Source organism: Schistocerca gregaria, chromosome 2 (genome assembly GCF_023897955.1).
Source record: "Schistocerca gregaria isolate iqSchGreg1 chromosome 2, iqSchGreg1.2, whole genome shotgun sequence".
In the NCBI taxonomy this organism is placed as follows: domain Eukaryota; kingdom Metazoa; phylum Arthropoda; class Insecta; order Orthoptera; family Acrididae; genus Schistocerca; species Schistocerca gregaria.
In genome coordinates this window covers 85,774,814-85,799,209 of record NC_064921.1, presented here as the reverse complement: position 1 = coordinate 85,799,209, position 24,396 = coordinate 85,774,814, and the positions used below count along the sequence as shown (strand labels likewise).

General features: G+C 42.8%; 1 protein-coding gene across 1 annotated transcript in view; it reads left to right on the top strand.

Moving 5' to 3' along the window:
• The first annotated feature begins 4,247 nt into the window (after positions 1-4,247).
• LOC126336367 (farnesol dehydrogenase-like) overlaps positions 4,248-24,396 on the top strand; it is a 100,414-nt gene continuing 80,265 nt past the window's right edge. Inside the window, exon 1 of the mRNA XM_049999973.1 lies at positions 4,248-4,404. The gene's annotated coding sequence lies outside the window, so the exon portion shown is untranslated. The remainder of the gene's footprint in view (positions 4,405-24,396) is intronic.

The window sequence follows — 24,396 nt, the reverse complement described above, 5'->3', positions numbered from 1 at the left end:
ATAGGAAGATATTCTCGAGAGCTTTTGACACTGCTGACACCCTCGGACGTTTCAAGCCTTCTCTGAGAACATAGCGGGGGGTGCATCACTATTGATCACGGTTGCGCCTTTGGAGTGCAGCGCGACCGCCATTTTTGCCCTCGTGCATAGGATGAACCAATAGTGACCGTTCAGAACCATTCGACGGAATTTTAACGTGATCCGAAACATCAAAGCATATTTAAGCTTGCCCATCCTTCCTGTTTTTCGCCCTCCTGTAGTGTAGTCACGAGGGAGTGCAACATTAACATGTGCTGAATAAAATGACAAGGACTTCCTCTAAGACCTCCAAATTTTGCAACACGGTGGTGCCACCTGCGTAACTTTGTTGAGTACGTTAAAAATTTACCTTCTGAAATTTCGACACCAAATCAGCCTGGCGGCTGCTCCAACGCCTTAAGGTTAGGCCACCCCTTTGACATTGCTTTGGTACGGTTTTCCTACCTTCTGGCGCGAGAGCAGCCACCAGGCTGAATTGGTGTCGAAGTTCCTGACAGGTACGTTCCTAACGTCTTCAAAAAAGTTGCCTATTTTACACTGAGGGTGATGCCGATCTTGGGGGGGGGGGGGGGAGGCGGGGTTGGAGGAACCGTTTGCCGTTTTATTCAACAGATGTTGATGTTGCACTCCCTCGTGATGACGCCACAGGGGAGGGGACGGGGGAGGGGCGGAAAACAGGTGAGTTGAAAGAGCATATGTACCCTTTGATGTTTCGGATGACGCTCAAGTCGAATGGTTTTGACCGGTCACTGTTGGTTCCAGCCTCTCCACGAGAGCAAACATTGCGACCGCGCTGCACTCAATGTTGTTTGAGCCCCTTAGTGTCGTTAGACAAGGATTTGAACGGCCGAGGATGTCAGCACTGTCAAACATTATCTTCCTGTTGCTCGTCGCACTGCGAAATATCGTTCTCCACGTGTGGGAATCAACAGCCCAAGGAAAGGAATCGTTTCATTGACGCCTTTTATGTTACCCCCTGAGACCTTTTCATGTGGCCAGCCGAGGTGGCCGAGCGGTTCTAGGCGCTAAAGTCTGGAACCGTGCGACCGCTACGGTCGCAAGTTTGAATCCTGCCTCGGACCTGGATGTGTGTAATGTCCTTAGGTTAGTTAGGTTTAAGTAGTTCTACGTTCTAGGGGACTGATGATCTCAGAAGTTAAGACCCATAGTGCTCAGAGCCAATTGAACCTTTTCGTGTCAGTTCTGAGGGGCGAGTACCTTAAATGTTTTTTCAGGCATCCAAAAGAAAACAGCGTGATTTCACCGCTGGGTGTCGCGGTTCTGATCTCAATCACAAAGACGTCAAAGGTAGGGGTGAAATGTAGGTAAGAAGAGCTGTGACGGCCTTCTCATCAAGTGACACAGCTACGGTAGCTCTAGACAGAATGCTGGTGAAATTCGGTGCCAGTGTAACATCACTGGCCGGCCTGTGTGGCCGAGCTGTTCTAGGCGCTTCAGTCTGGAACAGCGCGACCGCTACAGTCGCAGGTTCGAATGCTGCCTCGAGCATGGATGTGTGTGATGTCCTTAGGTTAGTTAGGTTTAAGTAGTTCTAAATTCTAAGGAACTGATGACCTCAGAAGTTAAGTCCCATAGTGCTCAGAGCCATTTGAACCATTTGAACAGCATTAACCTAACTTACAGCTCACAGGAACTTTCGAGCTGTGGCCTTTTTTTCGTTTGTTAGAAGCGTAGCTGAGCGAAGGTGACGTCGTAGGACGCTACGCTTTTGCACCATTACAGACGGAGATTGTAGGCACCTCTGAGTCACATTTCAAACCTACGCATCGCAATGGGGGACAATTACGGGGTTTCGAAAGAGTGATCCTTCGATTTTGTTGCGCAGTGTAAATATTATGTTGGTGCTCAACTTCGTAGCGTTTTCTTTTTGTGTGTTGGTATTACGGGTGCTATGGGTTTATTGATCAACTGTCAATTTTTATGTGTACTTCACTGTTGCTATTTGAGTTTACATATTGTCATTTTGTAATCTGGATGTAGCGAGTGGAGCTGCGGACGCTAGAAAGTATGCCAACAGGAGAAATGGAGCATTTCCGGCATATTCTTTTGTTTGAGTTCAATAGAGGGGTGACAGTATCGGAGGCATCCAGAAACATTTGCGCCATGCGTGGGAAAATGGCATTGGACGGAGCACTCAAAGAAATGATTTTCTCGTTTGTAGCAGGATCTTTTTGACATTTGTGACTTTCCACGTTCAAGAAGACCGGAAGATCGTGTAAACGCATTAATCTACGTCAGTGTACTCGATAACAGGAAATTGTGACGAACTGTGATCATATTTACATGCAATGGGGTGGTTCAAAAATCAGGTGTGTGGGTAACGCATGCTTTAAGCCAAAATCACAAAAATCAGCTGGTGGCCATATGTGCATCTCTGTTTGGTCGTCATCAACTGGTTCTTGAACAACACCGACCATCCCCGGTGACGAAGGTAAGTGTCTTTTTGCTTACATAAGGATAAGAAATGAATGGGTGAGCCCAAACAAAGCAGAAACTCCCCATACAAAGACCTCCGTACATCCACCAAAGATAATTTTATGCATCTAGTGGAACAACTCCCCCGAGTTGTAACCACCACTACTGACATTTAGTGTCAACAACTGGGACGCATCAAAGGCGCAGTCCAAGAAAAAGACCAGAATGACTGCATGCGGACAACGCCCGCCCGCATTCTGCTAGACTGACAAAAACCACTATACAAAAATTAGGTTGAGGAGTCATTCTGCGTCCACGCCATTCGCCTGATCTTGTGCACTCTGATTTTCACCTTCTCCACTCTCTACCGAACAACCTTCAACGAACTTCCTTTCCGGAAGAAAAAATGCTCCGAACATGGCTCCACGAGTTCTTCGCTTCTAAACCACGTGATTTCTACAGTCAGGAAATCGAAAAGTTACCCCAGTGTTGGCACACTGCTGTAAATAGTGAAGAAGAATGTATTATTGATGACTAAAGTCTCTGTTATGATTATCTGTTGTGTTTATTAAACTTATGGGAACTTATGCACCAACCTAGTGCTGATAAGTATACTTTTCTTTCCCTACTCTCTGCGCTAGTTGCGCGCATCCTATGTACGACAAATCTTTACATGTTTAAACCATAGAACACGCGAAATTTACATTAAATCTTCAATTAGTTATTCGAAGAACATGAAAATACAGTACAAACTGTTGAAATAGTAAGTTGATGATTAATCTAATAAAAGTAACAGCAAGGCATTTGTTATGGTACACATTTCCGTCGGCTGATGGCGCTCCAATTTGGACTGCTAGATGTTTGTGCCACTGTTCGTACGTTCAGAAGAGACGACACAGGACCGAAAGACAGGACCGGCATTCAGCTGGCAGTCCTCTTCCGGCTGTGACGTGTCAACGACAGCTGGGCAGATTCTCAGAAGTGAAGATTGTGCCCGGATGGCAAACTGCAGCAGGGAGGCTCCATGATGAGCTGGAACACACATGCAAGACGCACCTAACCCCTCAAATGAATACATCGTCTAAATGTTAAAATATGCATTGTTGCAAACTCACTCTGCTCATTGAGGAGGCTGTCCACTTCCTTCCGTTTCGCTGTATAAATCTCCAGTCATTCTAAAGTATCCAGCCGTTTACTTTTTTCAACTTTGTATAAAATTTGTAGTTGTTATTTTGGAAACATGTTTCGGTATTTATTAAATGGTGAAACAGGAGTAAAATTACTTCAACATCCACAAATGCGCTCTCCTCTTAAGCGATATTTAATTTGTAAGACCAACTGTCAGATGCAGCAGCAAGAAGAGATTTGAATTATCATTTACACAGCTCTCACTTTGTACTCAGCTGCTTACCATGTTAGTGACTTGAGATGTAAGGAGGTTGTCTTGTTCTCGATGCACCGACAACGTCACGAGGCCTTCCCTTGGGAGGTCAGTTTAGCTTCCGCCGCTATACATAGATTTCCAGGACGCGCTAATTTTAGCATAGTGGCGATTTCTCTCCCGCATATCTTCGTCAACACTTTCTTCCCAGTAAGATTGTTTCCACCATTGTTTGTAGTTACAAAGGCTGTCAATTCGCACTTAAAAAAAGCGAGTCATTCGGACGTCCAATTTTACGATTGTATAAAGAACCGATTGCCAATTCTTTGACAGCGATGTAATGGCAGTACCATCTGGCGGAGATTGCAAGATGCACTGTCCTCTCACTAGAGTGCTCTGTAGTCACTCCTCGACGCCATCGAGGAACACAGTGTCGCAGATGGAGATCAGAGAAGACTGCTTGAATCTCTTGTGTGCTCTGTGGTGATTCAGCAGCCTTCGTGACATCTTGGTGTGACAGCGATACGTCACTGGTTTTCTTGCTGCAGGTACAGTACTACTTGACTGTTTCAGACTTGTGTGATGAAGCGGTTCTGGGCATCTCGTGGGAGTTACCAATGACTCCTCGGAGAGTGATTGTTAGAATCAGCTTCTACATATAAAAATGCTTCAGATCTACCGAGAAAATGAACTCAACGTTAATTTCAATAGCAGACTCGGGGGAAACTTAGTGCCGTTGAAAAGATTCGTACACTGAACATCTTTTTTTGTCTGAAATGTTACTCTTCTGTATTTTGCTCAGTTTCAATGACATAACAAACTGATCCTGCAGCTAAGGATTTGAATAACATTTACGAAAAGAAAATGAAAGTTTATATGATAATGGATGTACTGTTTAATGTTGCTGTCAGAGATGAATTTTGATCACACACTTGAATCAGAGTTTTTCGCAATTGTAATACCTCTTAATCTAATTATTAGAAAAATTACATTTTTCTGTTTCGGTTTACTGTAATCGGTGTTTAATACGCTTTCCGCCTTGTTGTGAGCACAGTCTAACCCTGTCTTTGTGCACTTTACGTACCCTTCCATATCTGCATAACTACTGCACCCTGCATCCATTTTAAACCTACTTACTTCATCCAATTCTTTGTCTTTCTGTTTACAATTTTACTCCCCCCCTCCCCTCCCCACATTACCCTACTTACAAAATTAGGATTTCTTGATGCCTAAGGATGTGTCCTACCAACTGATCCATTCTTTTATTCAGGTTGTGCCACAAAGCAGTTTTTCAACAAGTGAATTAAGTACAGTACCTGTTTATCAGTTACATGATGTGTGTTCAGCATTGTTTTTGCAGCGCCAGATTTCAAAAGCTTCTGTTCCCTTCTTGTTTGTAAAATTTGTCGTCTGCCACCCACCTCTGTATAAGTCCATTTTCAGACAAATACTTTGAAAACAGAATTCCTGACAGTCAAATCTATCTTCGCTATTAATAAATTATCTCATTTCAGAAAATCATTTTTATTGTTGCCAAACTACAGTTCATGTCTGAGCTTCTCACTATTACCCTAGGTACCTATACAGTGCAACAGGCTCCAAAAAATTACCACTGATCTTATAATGAAGTACTGGAAGGTTCTTTCTCTAAGTTATAGGCGATATATTGCATTCAGCCATATGTCAATAGAGCTGCCATTTAAAAAACTAATAGGAAGTACTGCCTGATACGATGCTTTCTTGTAGACAACGGAATTGTCAGCTGACAACCCGGCAGTGCCGCTAATCCTATGTGAGAAACCGTTCATATACGTGTTTTGAGAACATTAAAATCTTATATAACGTTTTTTTTTTGGAACACCAAAAACGGAATGAAGCTAGGGATATAACTAACAACATGGTCGAGTGCATTTTTTGCGAATTAATACTCAATCTGTAAAGTAAAATGCCGTAACTGAAAGCAAACAGTTCAATAAAGGACTTTCGCGAAACATTTGTGCTCGTGACTCCACGTATGTCTTCTATTTTTATACCGATACTAGGTGCGAAATCCCGTAGCACGCATGTGGTACCAGCAGCGCATGAGGTAGGCGGAGCTTGTTGCTCTCACATCGCTGCTTTCCCTGCGACACTGTGTTTGATCATCAGCAACTGCTTCCGCTGCTTTCCTCACCCATCCTGTGGAAACCTTCAGAGAAGTTCCACAATTAGCACGTATGTGACGAGATGAAGCATGACAACAGCGATTTTCTACACGCAAGAGTTTGTTTGGTTATATGTATATTTCACCTGGCGGTATTAGGGCCTCCGGGATGCCTCTTACATCTAACCAGTCATCCACGTTGAGCCAACACAACAATATGCATGAGTGGAAGGAAATAGTAATGATATTATTGATAATAACAATAATAGTTAATGAAAAATTAGCAAACATAATTCGTGAAACTGCAACAAATACATTTATAGTTACATTTATGGGAGAAATATCTCTGCCATTTGAAGTAAAAACTGTTTTTAGACAAGTAGACGGCTGCTTACCGTTACTGTTGAGCAGTGTCTTGAAGAAAAAAAAAAAATCAGGAATTTGGAGATAAAAAATCGCAAAATAGAACTAATAATTCTGGGAAGGAAAAAGAATGGAATCAAGATAAAACGCGTGGCTTTTGCAGGGGAATTTACATTAGTTTCAGAAAATCTGACGGGGGCAGTTACTCAGATAGATCTTCTGGAAAGAATCGCGAAAAAAACTGAACTCAGAACCTCAGCTGACAAAAAATTCAAGATAAATATAAAAACACCAAAGTACACAGAAACACAAATAGGTAAAATAGTGTGTGGCAATTAATTTAAATATCCTGGAGAAACTGCACTGCAGAATAGACTAGAAAAATTTGCAATAAATGTAAGAGTTAATAGAATAGAAAGAGCATATGACTTGACAAAACATGTGTCAGCAAGAAAGGAATATCTAGAAAAACAAAACTACTACACTACACGACAGTGGTAAGACCAAAATATTTATATGCATGAGAATGTTTAACGATGGACAGAATAGAGGTACTTGAAAGACCGATTATTAGAATAATAATCGATACAATGGAACTACAGATGGTTGGAAAGTGAGAAGCAAAGACGAAAGATACGAAATATAGAAAAAATACCAAGAGTAATGACAAAATGTCGAACCTTCTACCAACACCTCTACCGACTGAATGAGATAGCGTAACGAAACGAATATGCTTGTACTACTGGAAAAAGAAATTGATTACAGAAATAAAAAAGAACTGGGAAGAAACAACATCACAGAATCAGAAATAACAGAAAGAAACCGTTTTAAGAATAAATTCAGTAGGCTTTTCCTGTAGGAAAAAGAAACATGGGAAGAAGATGACGGAGTACTGCAAAAATAGAAGCAACATCAAAGAAAGCAGAGGAAATATAATTGTTGCAAGGTCCTAGTTGGTCAATACAAACATAAGCAAAAAATAAACTGCTTTCCTTGAGAAGGCATACAGATTTTCTGAAATGGCAACATTTCCGCCTTAGACGGTTAAGTACTGTTGACTTTCCACTATTGTCAAGCAGTAGTTGACATGCTTGAGGACAGGCTCCCCAAGTGTCCAGCGACTGGCCTAAGGCGGTCAAACAGAAAACCTGTAATACGTAGTCATGCGTAAAATTGGCGTAAAAAAAAGTAGCATAAACAAGGACCCTGGCCATTGCGAGTGAACTGTACCAAAATTAACCTTCAGAGTAGCGGCAATCGTGAAGCAGGTAATTAACATAGCAAATGTACCAGCAATGTATGGCTGCAGCACAGAACGAATCAGTGAGGATCAGAAATTGACTGATCAGAGTAAGAGCGAGAAACGGTTGTGTCAGTTTAGTAGATGAAAAAAAATTAATTATCATAATAAAATTCAATAAAACAATTTTGCGAGCAATAACTAACATATACTGTAAACGATGCATCGAAGCTTTTTTAGAGCATATCTGTTGATGAAGTCACTAATGAAAATTTTTGTGGGTTCCTCGTCCCTTTCCGTTGACACATTCACACAAGCTTGAAGCGTATCCTGACCCAACCTATTTCTTAATTTTGTCATCACCTTATTCAGTGTGCTGAATGAACTTCCTATACTGAAAGTGGAAACTAGAATGCACAGCACACATTCAGCAAGTGTCCTCAGCGCTGCAAAGGCGATATCTTTCTTTAAGAAAACGAAGCAACGTCATTTGATTTATTACGGGCAACATACTTCAACGAACGCAATCCTACACAAACTGCGTCAACATTTTTAAAGTTCTAACGTCATGCGCGTTCGAAGTATACACTTAGTTCCATCAATTTCACAGCCTTCTCATTTAATTGTTGTAGAATTTCATTAATTACACTTTTCACAAATTTCCTTCTGTTTTCCAAGGTTTGAGCATTGTCCTCCGTGATTGGCACACTTTTAACTCTGTTGCGTGCACATGTACGGCACTATTTTTGTCGCAATCGCAGAAGCAGTAGACGTGGCTTCAGTTTTCCACAGTTCCAGTAACGAGTTGCGAAATTTGAATGGTTGATTTTTTGAACCTTTACTTCAGTTTGAGACGACATTTAACATATCGTCGAAAATCACCAAACCTGCAACGAAATTGTAGCTCATAATTTCTAACAAGATTCCTTCAGCCAAACTTGCCAAATCCGCACAATCCTTGTAATGTGTTCTCATGCCATTACAAAAGACTCGTAGCACAGGAATGTAGCATGAACTGTGCCATAAGTACTGAACCAGCGGATGTCAACAGCTTCGGATATTTTTAAAACATGTTGTTGTAAACCACATAAAGTTTCATGCGAAATGTTCTCTCGTTTAGAAGCAGCGTGAAAAAGTTTATAAATGTCCTTAACAATAAGTAATGTGCATTTTGTTATATGGTGTTTATTCCTACGGATGGTGGCAGCAATTGACAAAACATGTTCTCTGAAGTGAGTGTGTGGCAGCTCCAGCCTCCATTTCTGTGCTAACGGAGCACGAATCCCAGTGACAGAACAACAGCAGCATGCAAGATATCCTCACTTTGCTAAGCGCCCTGAACAGGAGGTGTCATCAGTGATTCTGTACAAAAAGGTATAAGAGGTTCACAGTACGACTGACCTGCATTTCCACACGAAATTTCCAGAGATTAATATAACACGTAGTTGAATTATTTTACTGAGTCGTAGTGCAGGATTTCCTCCTATGTGTTTTGCCGTTAAGCTCTCGTGATTCACGTCCCTTGCAGAAGCTATAGCAGCGCCATGGAATTCTCTGGAAAATGCAGTTCTACACCTTGTAATTCTAACTAACAGGGGCAACTACATTACTTGAAATCTGTCGGGTGATGCCATTATGAAATGTTTATTTGCGAAAACGCCGTAAACTGCTAATATTGTAACAATATATAACTTATTAACGCAAAAACCAGCACTTTTACGACAGAAATCGCTGGAAAGTCACCCTATTGGTGACTGGTTAGTATGGCGCGCCTTCGATATCTCGTACTTTTTTTTCTTTTTTTTTAGTCACCAGTCTTCTGGTTAGTTTAATGTGGCCCGTCACGAATTCCTCTCCATTGCTAACCTCTTCATCTCAGAATATTGTAACCTACATCCTCAATTATTTGCTGGAGGTATTCTTCCTCTACAGTTCTTGCTCTCTACAGCCCTCTCTAGTACCATAGATGTCATCCCTGATGGCGTAACAGATGTCTGTCATCAGATCCCTTCTCCTTGTCAGAGTTTTCCACATATTCCTTTTCTCTTGGATTCTGTTCAGAACCTCTTCATTCCTCACCTTATCAGTCCACCTAATTTTCAACATCCGTCCTTAGCACCATATCTGAATTCCTTGGCTTCTCTTCTGTTCCGGTTGTCCCACAGTCCATGTTTCAGAACCATACAATGCTGTGCTCCAAACGTACATCCCCCGAAATCTTTTCCTCGAATTAAGTTCTATCTTTGATACCAGTAGACTTCTCTTGGCCAGGAATGCCCTTTCTGCCAATGCTAGTGTGCTTTTGATGTCCTTGCGCCGTCAGTCATTGGTTACTTTGGTGCCTAGGTAGCACAATTCCTTAACTTCATCTACTTCGTGACCATCTATCCTGATATTAAGTTCCTCGCTGTTGTAATTTCTGTTGCTTTCCATTACTTTTGTCTTTCTTCGATTTACTCACAGTCCTCATTCTGTACTCATTACATTGTTGATTCTACTGAGCGTATCCTTTAATTCTTCTTCACTTTCACTCACGATAGCAATGTCCTCAGCGAATCGAATCATTGATATCGTTTCACCCTGAATTTTAATTCCGTTCTGAATCTTTCTTTTATTGCCATCATTGCTGCTTCGATGTATAGATAGAACAGTAGGGGCGAAAGACTACATCCCTGTCTTTAATCCGAGCGTTTCGTTCTTAACGGTCCATTCTTATTATTCCCTCTTGGCTCTTGTACATATTGTGTATTACTCGTCTCACCCTGTACCTTACCACTATTTATCTCAGAATTTCGAACAGCTTGTACCATTTGACGTTGTGGAACGCTTTTTCCAGGTCGACAAATCCTATGAACGTGTCTTGATTTTTCTTTAGTCTTGCGTCCATTAGCAACCGCAACGTCAGAATTGGCTCTATGATACCTTTACCTTTCCTAAAGCCGAAATGATCGTAATCTAACACATATTCAATTTTCTTTTCTTTTCTCATACTGCAACTGTGAAACATCATAGCCGTTGTACAGCTTCGTTAGCTGAAGCATTATTTATTTGGTTACTGAAATGAGTCATTTCTTGCTTAGTGACAACGGTATAAGAGAGTGTTTATGAGCGTTAGAGTTTGATGATATAGAACTCGCATGTACTACGACTGCAATCGCTACATGTTTCAAAAAGAAAGCGACAGGAAGCGGTAACGGGCGAAAAAGGGGTTTTGAAGGCGTTCTAGGCACGGCCACACTAACATGCTAATAGAATTTGAAGCAGAGCCTGTTGACCATCGGAATTTTTTAAGAATGAACGAGAAATCTTTCAACGAATTGGTGAGCTTCATTACGTCTTGTTTACTCACAAAAAGATACTGGAAAGAGTGAGATACATTATTGTGCGCAGGATCTGGAGGTGGTGCTGCTACGTATTTCAGCAATGAATAGTTGAAGCTTCTCAAGCGACAAAAGTAAGTAGTTGCAGTGTTATTTTCCTGTACTTAAATAAACACCTTTGTCGAATGTTTCTACAGCTGACTACTGAATAAATATTAATTACATAATCAAACTACTCCTCCGAATGCACTTCAATAGATGATTCCTCTCATATTCATATGGCGTCGTTTCATCAGTTTACATCTCCACACATTACGATTTCTCTGTAGAATCTGCCGTTTATTTCTCATCACCCTTACATGGTACAACATATTGCGCAATACGCCGATCGAGCATCATATTTTTAATGTTATGCAGTCCCCTTCAATATACTGGGAAAACCATCAATACCGCTCTTAGACGGCCAGTATTATTGTGCAATACTGATACTGCGCAATAAGTTTTGAGTATGTGAGGGTTCCTTTAAGGCTAGCCATTGCACGTCACTCTACAGTCTATTGGCAGCGTCATATGATTTAATGATTAGTGTGAGAACTGAAATCTTAACACGTGCTAATGCCTCCTGCACTACTATTTGAGCTTACTCAATGCTACTAATATCTGCAGATGCGAAAGCAAACGTAAATTTGGAAAATAAGGAAAATAAAAATGTGGTTAAAAATAAGGGGTACGTAACAAGCACCATCGAAAGAACATGTTACTGGTTTGCTACAAGAAAGTTTTCATTTCTTTAGTTCCCCTTCAGTTGCTATAAAACAAGTTTCAGCTGTGGTACTCTCCAGTTCAACTAGACAGAAAAACTGTTCAAAGACGAAGTCGGCGTAACATAACAGAGGGGCAAAGACAACTCGCTTTGGTTAAAAACACTTGTAGAATTGTCTGCCACTGAGGAAAAGTATTTATCATGGAGGACTGCTTCATCTTGACTGTCTGAAACTTCAGCAATTCACCGTATGTGGCCCTTTCACACTGAAATTTTTTAGTACTACCTTACGAATTTGTATTTCGTTGTGTTGACATTACCAAGGAAATACACACTGCGAACTAAAGAACACACCGCTTGGTGATTTAGCACTTCTTCAGTTTAATTTTTTTAATTATCTGCGCATGAATTAGCGCCTTTAATCTCCGTAAATTCCAGTTTTCAAGTGCAGCGGATTTTGCAAGTTTTTCTGACAGCGTACTTTTCTAGTTTTCCCGTGCTCCCACTGGCTTTTTAAAATTTAGTGAAAGGCACAAACGTGAACACGATCCCTGTTTTGTGTACACCTTTGATATCATTTTCTCACAAAATTTGCAAAAAGCCCCACCCCGATAGCGATCAGAGTATAAGTTTCAACATTCTGCTTAGGATGAGGACTCAAGGATGGGTCAAAAATATTACATTTTACGTCCGAAGCCTAAGTAAGAGTAACTAAAGATTCAGAAGGCATTTCACCATCACATCCACTAGCATTTCTTTCAGTAAACTCACACTCGTCTAATATGTCTTCTCCAGTACTCTTATGCTGTCTTTTTCTAGAAAAGAATGCAAATAAAGTTTGTTGTTTCTACACTGTATCACAACGAATTGACGAAGACCATACGCACAACTCAGTAACGTGGAAGTTGCAACAGTACAAAGAGAGGAGACAGATATAACAATACTCATTTATTATATTACTCCGCATTGACACATTCATTCACACTGCTAAATAATTTTATTAAATCAACAATACTTAATACAAGACGTAAGATTCACACAAGATACAGTTTTGTTTCCAAGAAATACTGTACATATGACAGCATAGACAACCGAAACAACTTGAAACTGCTGCTGGATCAGAGCGAACGTCTGTCGCACTGGAGCCATGACTCATTGTGAGAGACATCTGCCTCGTACCGGCTGACGCGATACTAGGCTCTTCGCCTGAGTCTCTTAATACTGGCTGTTGTACAAAAATATAAGATGACTGAAGAGTATGCCTAAATAGCTCCACCATGTCACTTACAAAGAACTAGCATATCAGGTCCAAAGAGTCTTTGATAGGCACATTCGTAAACAGTGCCACCAAATCAAAACTGACCATAATGTCACCAAGAAAAAGGCGGTTCATTCTGCCGATAAAATCGGATGAGCTCTTAATACGACGTGCATAGTGAACCACATGTAGAGCGAGGAGGCTGGCTAAGTAGCTCGGCAGCTCCTATGTTAGTGAATCAATGATGGCTGCGATGAGGCGGAAGGGTGTCCAATTCTTCTGAGTCTTAGATAGAACATAAACAGTAGGTGGTATTGGTACCTGACAATACCTTCTTACAGCGATGAGCGCTTAAGAAGCTCACAAGTAACTTTTATTATTCTCAATGATGGGTCGCGCTGGAGCTCCCAGTAAGTGCCTTTATCCAGCAACGCACAGATCTTGTAATCCGCGTGTTCCATAATTACGGCTGCGTTTCCCTTAGTAAGCAGGATGGACCACAATGCTTTCGTCATTGCGTAGTGAGTGCTCAGTCCTGGTAATGTTTGGTTCTGTTGACTTTGCTTTCGTGAACGATACAGCTAGTTTCAGGAAGTATCTCGTCCACTGTTTCACTAGGGAATGGCCGCGGAGTACTTGGTGATTGCTCGTGCTATTTTAATTACTTGACGTAGATGAAATGCTGAAACGTTTTCTTCGATTTTACCTCCTTGAAACTCTTGTGTTCTTACAGTGCATCGCGTGTTTGTCTCTCTCTCTCTCTCTCTCTCTCTCTCTCTCTCTCTCTCTCTCTCTCTCTCTCGATCTCTCTCTCTCGATCTCTCTTTCTCTCTCCCTTTTTCCACGAAGATTGAATCTGTCTTTGGCAGTCCCGAATTTCTCTCATATTGCGATAACCTAATGTGCACAGCTGTACATACTGAAAAAACAATGTAACGATGGCCTCTGAAGTGGTTACTTGCATCACCTTAAGCACGTATGCCTTGAAAATGTGCATCAACCTCAGTTTCGCTATTACATCGTAAGTGGGAAGGGAGTGTCATTACGTGTTGTATGCCATTTAGGACGTTAGGCCACGTTAATGGTGAGCCATCATCAGTCATGACATTGCGTTGTCTCAGCACTATCAGTGACGCCTGAGGCTACAGACGTCAAAAATTTTTTCAACGCCGTGATCATTACCAACACCGTGATGTAATCAAGTCGTACGAGAAAAGAAAGCAACATTATGTTGACAAGTAGTCCTGCGATTGATCAGCCGGGGCTAGCCATGATACTACGACTACGGGGCCACTGCCTACCATGTTGTGCTAGAGTAAATGCCCTGGTGACGGGTCATATATTAGCATCAATTCATGGGCAGTATTAGCGGTGTATGGCCAAAGCTTTCATTCAAGTGGTGCACCAGTGTATAGGATGAAGCAAGACCAGTAACTTTAAATGTAGGCGTGGAAAAAAACTGAACCATGTTGACTAGTTACTGTCACTTTCAACTCCGCCAAATTCTTTGTGTGTATAGTACTGTAGTTTGTACTTCATGGCATGCTGTAGGTCCACCCATAACACTTTTCTCGGGTGAAGAATGAAAGGGTGTCTGTCTGTCAATACAACCATGCCTACCACGAGGAGCAGTGGTTAAGTTTGTCACCTCGGAAAATTCATGCTACGACCATGAAACTAAGTGATGGTTTGAGTGCTTCTCTGCTTACTTATCCTTAAGTGCGACGCGTTTTTTGCCAACGATGGATGATTTGGTAGAAGAAGCCTGCGGTTTGGTTACTCAGCGAAATTCGATCTCGAAAATTACCTCTTCCTCCTCTGAGGAAACAGGATATGTCACTCAATGCCATCTTAGGAGAAGACTGGAGGGCGCGGCAAAATGTAGACGGCCAAACAAACCATCTGGATTGGCTTGACACAGCTGCGACATTTCCGCTGCCGGCTCGGTTTGGACGATTTTTTAACATAATGGGCGGCGACCTTCCATGCCATTTTTCCTTCACGGAGGACAATAATCATTTAGAACTTGTCAATAAAATTCTTCTGGGTTAGAGACCGCATTGTCATTTACAAAATTCCAACGTTTCGGCGTCTGTTGCAAGACGCCTTCCTCAGGGTGTGTTGCTAACTGCTGAAGGCGCGCAAGTGTGGGTACATATATACTATGGAAGAGTGTTGTGATTGGATGTGAGGATGAGGAGGAAGGGTACTAGGAGTTCATTTTGTTGGCGTTTGCATTGCGTCTTGTTATTGGCGGAAATAGGCGTTTTCCATTGGAGTTTCCTTTACTGCCTGCCATTGGTGGAAATCGGCGAATAGGAGACTTAGCGGCGACTGCAGCGTAGCGTTGTTTACTAACTGCCTAGTATCGACTAGGCCGCGTCAGCGCTCTGTGTACATCATCCGCTGTGGCCTACCGCACGCCTGTTGCTTTGCGCGAGCTGTCCTTCCGCAAAGCTGTCACAGCAGGCAGCCAAGACGCTGGAAGTCTGTACCCGTCTTCTCTGTTCATATTATCGTGTCGCTTGGCTATTTCTATAGCCTCTCTAATCTTCCTCCTCAAACTAAACGGCTGTTTCGCCAGTACTCGGGCCTCTCGAAATTCGATGTTCATCCTGCACTGCTCATGATGTTCTGACACCGCTGATTTGCTATATTGTTTGAGGCGGATATATCTCTCATGTTCAGTTAGCCTCGTGCTTATTGGACGCCCAGTCTCACCTACATACACCAGTCCACATTCACACTCGATTTCATAAACTCCGGTGGCATGAAACTAGTCACTTGTATCTTTTGTCGAGCCCAGAATGTCTTTTATTTTGTTGTTGCTACGAAAAATCGGCTTAATACCTGCCCGACGGAGAATTTTGCCCAGACGTTCAGTAACCCCTTGTACATACGGTAGCATGGCGGTGTTCTGTGCTTCGTTCTGTATTTCCCTGTTGCCCTCCTCCTTCGGCGCCATGGTTTTGCGTATCAGCCTCATGTCGTAGCCATTAGCTCCAAAAATGGTCCTGAGGTTCTGCAGTTCAGCTTGCAGGTTGTATTCATCGCTGATCCTGTAGGCTCTCTTCGTTAAAGTTCGCAGGGCCGAATTCCTTTGCATAGGATGGTGGTGGGAGGATGCATGCAGGTACCTGTCCGTGTTGGTGGGCTTCCTGTAAACTCTGTGTCCAAGCTTCCCGTCTGATACGCAAAACCATGGCGCCGAAGGAGGAGGGCAGCAGGGAAATACAGGTTCGAATCCTGCCTCGGGCATGGATGTGTGTGATGTCCTTAGGTTAGTTAGGTTTAAGTAATTCTAAGTCTAGGGGACTGATGACCTCAGATGTTAAGTCCCATAGTGCTCAGAGCCATTTCAACCATGAGTGCAGCGCCGTCGTGTTATAAAGGCACTGGCGTCGGTCGTTTGCTGACGAGCCCATTAACATCAAATTTCTCAGGATTGTCCTAAAGTATACGTTCTTCGTAGGTCCTACAGTGATTTCTACGTTATATCACGCAGTACTGCTTGTCTGTTAGTGCTGACAACTCTAAGCAAACGCCGCTGCTCTAGGTCGCGAAGGCCGTCGGGTACTGGGTTGTCTGTAGTGAGAGGTAATGCCTGAAATGTGGTATTCTCGACACATTCTCGACACGTTGGATTGCGGAATATTGAATTCACTAACGATTACCGAAATGGAATGTCCCCTGCATCTATCTCCAAGTACCATTCCGCGTTCAAAGTCTAATTCCAGTCGTCCGGCCGTAGTCATGTAGGACACCTCTTCACATTAATCACCTGAGTGGAAACGACAGCTCCGCTGCCATTTTATACCTTGTGGACGCGATACTAATGCCACCTGTATATGTCCCATGACTTTCATCACCCAGTTTAGCGAATTTTATGTATTAGTCTGCGTACATATCAAAGACAATTGACGTAACTGACATTGGGCACAGAGAATAATCGTTAATAAGCTCTATGGCGTTTTTGACAGCCAATATATTGTTGTGATCTGCACTCTTCACGCTCAGACATGTGTCTTCCACTTGTACAACAGACTGAAAAGACCAGATAGCACTGTCCAATCACATTAATGTGACCACCTTTTAGCACGGGCGTACAGGAAGAGTGTCAGTGTGGTCGCCGGCCGCTGTGGCCGAGCAGTTCTAGCCTCTTCAGTCCGGAACCGCGCTGCTGCTACGGTTCGAATCCTGCCTCGGGCATGCATGTGTGTGATGTCCTTACGTTAGTTAGGTATAAGTAGTTCCGAGTGTAGGGGACTGATGTCCTCACATATTAAGTCCCATAGTGCTTAGAGCCATTTTGAACCCATTCTTGAAGCAGTGTGGTCATGGTGGAAGGTGCCAACAAGGATGGAAAGCCATGCCGACTCCAGTGCTGTGGCAAGCTGCGGTAGGTTTCTCCGTTGAAGATCCATGGAGCGAACAACCCGATCAAGGGGGTCCCACTGATTCCCCATTACGTTTAAATCCGGTGGCCATGGTAGTACGGTAAACTCATCCTTATGCTCTCGAACGCAGCACGTACAGTGCGATCTGTGTGACACGTCACATTTCCTGCTGGTAGATGCCATCCTTCTGAGGAAAAACAAACTGTATGTAAGCGTAGACGTGGTATCCTCACCATATCGCTGGCTCCTTGTCAGCTTTCAGGCATTTCACGCCGTGCTCACCAACGACCATCTGTTCGATGGAGCATAAAACGTGTTTCATCTGAAAAGCCCACCTGTCACCACTCAACGGGCGTCCGGCTGCGGTATTGCCGTGCAAATTCCAGTCCTCGTCGCTGATGAACAGCAGTCATCATGGGAGCATGAACCAGTCGGTTCCTGCGGAGGCCCATACGGAGCAACATTTGGTCATCGATCGTTGAGGAGACACTGTAGGTAACCCATTGGTTAATCTGCGCGGGCAGTTGCTTGCATGCCTATCCGCCCGACCACAAGTCCACAGCCGTCGGTCACCCCTGTCTTCTATGGTCCATGGCGGACCACAGTTGCCTTGACGCCAGTTTTGAAAACCTCCATTTTGCCATACACGATATACCATGTGGTTATAATTAAATTTCCCTATTTAACGCGTTGTAACATGATAATTAATTACCGTACGAGTACCAAACTTGGTAGCATTACTACCTAGAGTACGTGGTGCATGATTTACATGCGTCACAGCACCACCGTCCAGTTGCAACTATGGCCATCAGGTGCCGTGATCCGTCGTCATGATTCATAGGCTCACACATCTGACCAGTCGCAGCGCACTTATTGACGTTGTAAGTAGGCTGTTTAGGTTTTTATGTTGGTAACGCCACGTAGCGTTCTGTATGAAAATCACTGGCTGTGCTGTGTGCAGTCTGTGGCTGGGTGGCATTGTTGGAATTTGCTATTGTAGTGTTGGCAAGTTGGCTGTTAACAGCGCGTAGCGTTGCGCAGTTGGAGGTGAGCTGCCACCAGTGGTGGATGTGGGGAGCGAAATGGCGGAGTTTTGAGAGCAGATGATCTGGACGCGTGTCCATCAGAAACAGTACATTTGTAAGAATGAATGTCATGAACTGCTGTATATATTATGACTTTGGAACACTATTAAGGTAAATACATCGTTTGTTCTCTATCAAAATCTTTCATTTGCTAACTATGCCTATCAGTAGTTAGTGTCTTCCGTAATTTGAATCTTTTATTTAGCTGGCAGTAGTGGCGCTCGCTGTATTGCAGTAGTTCGAGTAACGAAGATTTTTGTGAGGTAATTGACTTGTGAAAGGTATAGGTTAATGTTAGTCAGGGCCATTCTTTTGTAGGGATTATTAAAAGTCAGATTGCGTTGCGCTAAAAATATTGTGTGTCAGTTTAGTGTTGATCAGAACAGCTAAAGAGCGAAATGCGAAATGTCTAAGTACGTTCAGTTCTGCTCAGCTGTTTGAAAATCAAATAATGTAAGAGGTTTATCAGTACAGTAATCCTAAAATTTTTCTAAGGGGACGTTTCAACGTGTCAACATGAGCTTGGACGAAAGGGGCAGGGCATTATTGGTGAAGCCCTATTATCAGAACAACAGTAATGATGCAGATGCACTTCGAGAATATCGCCAGCTGAAGGGTCGTCTTTCTCCATCTGCTGTGCACAGCATGATGAAGGAAAAAATGTGTGGGAAATCTTATGGTACTTAACTGCTGAGGTCATCAGTCCCTACGCTAACACACTACTTAACCTAAATTATCCTAAGGACAAACACACACACCCATGCCCGAGGGAGAACTCGAACCTCTGCAGGGACCAGCCGCACAGTCCATAACTGCAGCGTCTGAGACCGCTCGGCTAATCCCGCGCGGCCATGATGAAGTTCGAATCAACTGGAGAACTGGGCGTCGCTCCGGGAAGAGGCCGACCACCGGCTGCACCACAGGTGGTTGATGAAGTCACTGTTGCTGTAGCAGACAACGCTGCACCCAATTCCCGATCGTGAGGCAGTGAGCGTGCTGTGTTGAACATCGCGTCGACCACTGTACCGAATTTGCTGTAAACCATTCTCGAATGGTATCTGTACAAGGTCCACATCGTACAGCAGCTTGCATTACGGGACGCACAACGACGTGTTGACTTCACTCTCCACTTTTTTGTAAGGATTCAAGTTGACGAGGGCTGGCTCTGGACCATCCTATGCACAGACGAAGCTCATTTTTCTCCGCTGGATGAGGTGTACACACAAAATTTCCAAGTGTGAGTATCTACAGCTCCAGACACTGTGCATGAAGTTCCTCTGTCTGGTGAAAGTGTCACCGTACGGTGTGGTTTTACGTCTACGTTCATCATTGGCCCGTTCTTTTTTGAACAGGTTGGAGCTCAGGGACCAAAGACGTGCAGTGTGACTGACCAGCGTTACTGCGATATGCTTCACCAACATGTCATATCGGCCCGATGAGAGAGAGACGCGTTGAACTCACAAGTTTTCATGCAAGTTGGGGCCCCACCGCACATCGCTCATGAAGTTCACCTGCTTCTCCGAAACGCAGTGGTCGTAGCATGAATTTTCCAAGGTGACAAACTTTACTGCTGTTCCTCATGCTAGGCATGGTTTTATTGGCAGACAGGCACCCTTTCGTTCTTCCCCCGAGAAAAGGCTTATGGGTGGATCTACAGCTTGCCATGAAATACAAACCACACTATTATGCATACAAAGAATTTGCCGGAGTTGAAAGTGACAGTAACTAGTCAATATGGTTCAGTTTTTTTCTACGCCTACATTTAAAGTTCCTGGTCGTGCTTCATCCTATACACTGGTGCACCACTTGAATGAAAACTTTGGCCATACACCGCTAATACTGTCCATGAATTGATGCTAATATATGACCCGTCATCAGGGCATTTACTCTAGCACAACAAGGTAGGCAGTGGCCCTGTAGTCGTAGTATCATGGCTAGCTCTGGCTCATCAATCGCAGGACTACTTGGCAACATAATGTTGTTTTCCTTCGTCGTGCGACTTGATTGCACCACGCTGTTGGTAATGATCAAGGCGCTGACAAACATTTTTGACGTCAGTGGCCGCACAGCCACAGGCATCAATGAAAATGCTGGCTGAATGTCCTGACTGATGATCGTTTCCAAATGCTTGGCCTGCATGATCTCTTACTCCCTGTGATTCCGATTGTGGGGCTGCCTGAAGGACAGGGTTTACCAGGAGAATATTCACACATGTGCTGATCTCAAGCGCAGCATATCAAGAGAGGTAGCCAGCATACCTACGGACATGGTTCGTTGTGCTGTGCAGAATGCAATCCTGCGCTTTCAGACGTTTCTGGGCACGGATGGACGCCATGTTGAGCTCGTTTTTTTAGCAGTAATGGTGCCGGTATGTAATTGTATCATGTAACCTAGGAGCACATTAAAAGTTTTTTGATTCAATTAACTTCCATTTTATAACGTATTAAATAGGATAGGCTTAATTATAATCATCCGGTACTTTACCATGGCGGCACACGGACGGTTGATAAATTTCGCCGTTTCTGTAATGCTTCTACACTTAGCCCCCAAGTCAATAATCATGCACTTTTTGACGCCAGATAAATCGCTCTGTTTCCGCATTACGACAACAACTGTACTGTTTTCTGTGAACCCTGGACGCGGTCTATATCTGCTCCACTGTTAGTGCTGCCACGTGCCACCTGTAAGTGGTTACTATTTTGAACTCATGCCTAAAGTTAGAGGTTCTCTGATAGCTCAAGGAGGAGTCTAAAACCTAAATATTTCACTATATTTGTGTGGATACGTGGTTCAAGAATCATAAAAGAGGGTTGTACACATGGAAGAATACTGGAGATACTAAAAGGTATCAGATAGATTATATAATGGTAAGACAGAGATTTAGGAATCAGGTTTTAAATTGTAGGACATTTCCAGGGGCAGATGTGGACTCTGACCACAATCTATTGGTTATGACCTGTAGGTTAAAACTGAAGAAACTGCAAAAAGGTGGGAATTTAAGGACATGGGATCTGGATAAGCTGAAAGAACCAGAGGTTGTACAGAGTTTCAAGGAGAGAATAAGGGAACAATTGACAGGAATCGGGGAAAGAAACACAGTAGAAGAAGAATGGGTAGCTCTAAGGGATGAAGTAGTGAAGGCAGCAGAGGATAAAGTAGGTAAAAAGACGAGGGCTGCTAGAAATCCTTGGGTAACAGAAGACATATTAAATTTAATTGATGAAAGGAGAAAATATAAAAATGCAGTAAATGAAGCAGGCAAAAAGGAATACGAACGTCTCAAAAATGAGATCGACAGGAAGTGCAAAATGGCTAAGCAGAGATGGCTAGAGGACAAATTTGACGATGTAGAAGCTTATCTCACTAGGGGTAAGATAGATACTGCCTACAGGAAAATTAAAGAGACCTTTGGAGAGAAGAGAACCACGTGTATGAATATCAAGAGCTCAGATGCAACCCAGTTCTAAGCAAAGAAGGGAAGGCAGAAAGGTGGAAGGAGTATATAGAAGGTTTATACAAGGGTGATGTACTTGAGGACAATATTATGGAAATGGAAGAGGATGTAGATGAAGACGAAATGGGAGATAAGATACTGCGTGAAGAGTTTGACAGAGCACTGAAAGACCTGAGTCGAAACAAGGCGCCCGGAGTAGACAACATTCCATTAGAATTACTGATGGCCTTGGGAGAGCTAGTCATGACAAAACTCTACCAGCTGGCAAGCAAGATGTATGAGACAGGCGAAATACCCTCAGACTGCAAGAAGAATATAATAATTCCAATTCCAAAGAAAGCAGGTGCTGACAGATGTGAAAATTACCGAACTATCATCTTTAATAAGTCACAGCTGCAAAATACTAACGCGAATTCTTTACAGACGAATGGAGAAACTGGTAGATGCGGTCCTCGGGGAGGATCAGTTTGGATTCCGTAGAAATTTTGGAAGACGTGAGGGAATACTGACCTTATGACTTATCTTAGAAGAAAGATTAAGAAAAGGCAAACCTACGTTTCTAGCATTTGTAGACTTAGAGAAAGCTTTTGACAATGTTGACTGGAATACTCTCTTTCAAATTCTGAAAGTGGCAGGGGTAAAATACAGGGAGCGAAAGGCTATTTACAATTTGTAGAGAAACCAGATGGCAGTTATTAGAGTCGAGGGGCATGAAAGGGAAGCAGTGGTTGGGAAAGGAGTGAGACAAGGTTGTAGCCTGTCCCCGATGTTATTCAATCTGTATATTAAGCAAGCAGTAAAGGAAACAAAAGAAAAAAAAATTCATGGAGAAGAAATAAAATATTTGAGGTTCGCCGATGACATTGTAATTATGTCAGAGACGGCAAATGACTTGGAAGAGCAGTTGAACGGAATGGACAGTGTCTTGAAAGGAGAATATAAGATGAATATGAACAAAAGCAAAACGAGGATAATGGAATGTAGTCAAATTAAATCGGATGATGCTGAGGGAATTAGATTAGGAAATGAGACACTTAAAGTAGTAAAGGAGTTTTGCTATTTAGGAAGTAAAATAACTGATGATGGTCGAAGTAGAGAGGATATAAAATGTAGACTGGCAATGGCCAGGAAAGCGTTTCTGAAGAAGAGAAATTTGTTAACATCGAATATAGATTTATGTATCAGGAAGTTGTTTCTGAAAGTATTTGTTTGGAGTTTAGCCATGTATGGAAGTGAAACATGGACGATAACTAGTTTGGACAAGAAGAGAATAGAAGCTTTCGAAATGTGGTGCTACAGAAGAATGCTGAAGATAAGGGGGATAGATCACGTGGAGGTATTGAATAGGATTGAGGAGAAGAGAAGTTTGTGGCACAACTTGACTAGAAGAAGGGACATGTTCTGAGGCATCAAGGGATCACAAATTTAGCATTGGAGGGCAGCGTGGAGGGTAAAAATCGTAGAGGGAGACTAAGAGATGAACACACTAAGCCGATTCAGAAGGATGTAGGTTGCAGTAGGTACTGGGAGATGAAGAAGCTTGCACAGGATAGAGTAGCATGGAGAGCTGCATCAAACCAGTCTCAGGACTGAAGACAACAACAACAACAACAACAACAACGTTAGCCAATGGAGTTTGTTTATAGACAGTCTGTTCGTGACAGTTTGTAAATCTTGTGTCCAAACGTCAGTTACTTGGTTTATACAGTAAAGCATACCTGCAGTAATAACTTCTGAAATGACCCTTGTGCTGCTACTTTCCTGTGTTTTAGATCAAGCTGTTGATGGTTTAGCTGTACTGCCTGTGGCATTGCGTCGGGTCACTTGACCAAGTTTACGTTACACAGTAATATGACTGAATCGTGTGTAATTATGTTATTTACATGACGACATGTCATGTAGCCATGACAGTCATTTTGTGACTTTTCAACTTGCACTTGCACTTGAGAAAGGCCATAAAGCCGAAATTCTTATTGTATGAAATAAATGGATAGTAAATTACATTCAAATGGCGGGAATTTCTTTCAAAGAGACCTTTGACATTTTCAAAATGCAGTACAAGATATCGAAAACTCAGCCATACTTGATTTTCACTTTTTCCACTGTCACCTCGTCTGGAAAGCAGAGTTATTCGAACACCTGAGTCTCCATATCTCTAGTGATTCTCAGTGCTATACGGAGGGATGGTCTACCACATCGTTTTTCGTCGTGAGGCTTGTTCGATTCCCTGGAAACATCTGCACTACCAGATCATTCTCTTAAATAATCATCCATTGTTGCCGGGCGCTTCCACCAACGCAGCACTGATTATTGCTGCCTTGTTTCCCTTTAAATGTAGAAAACGAAATGTCGACGATCTCCGCTTTATTAGTGGTTTGAGTCACTTTATTTTGGCCCCTTTAGCGGCGTTCTTTAATACTTTGAAGCGGGAAGTTGAAATTGTGACGGGACTGCAGACATGTACCTGAAAACAAACAAAAAATTATTTAACGATTTTTCGAGATGAAAAATAAAACC